The sequence below is a fragment of the Nansenia antarctica genome (genome assembly GCF_963989245.1).
Source record: "Nansenia antarctica genome assembly, chromosome: 9".
In the NCBI taxonomy this organism is placed as follows: domain Eukaryota; kingdom Metazoa; phylum Chordata; class Actinopteri; order Argentiniformes; family Microstomatidae; genus Nansenia; species Nansenia antarctica.
The window spans coordinates 1,339,394-1,339,664 of record NC_137679.1 but is presented as its reverse complement, the minus strand read 5'-3'; positions in this window follow the sequence as shown (position 1 = coordinate 1,339,664).

Sequence of the window (271 nt, the reverse complement as noted above, 5' to 3'; positions counted from 1 at the left end):
TGCCCCCACCCCCAGCACCCCGCTATTTCCGAGCTGGCCCCTTCACTCTTTCTGAATCCATCCAGCGCTCTTTCTCGGAATTCTCGGGAAAAAAGGGTCTTAATTAAAGATTAATGTCCGGGTCCCCCCCCCGCATATGGCGCTAAGATCAGCTCATTTCCCAGGATGCAACGCTAACAAACGCAGCAGAGGCTAAGTGCACATTTGTGCTGGATGAGCTCAGGGCAGTCCCCCCCCCCCCTGCTGAAGGACACGCAATCACTACACCGCT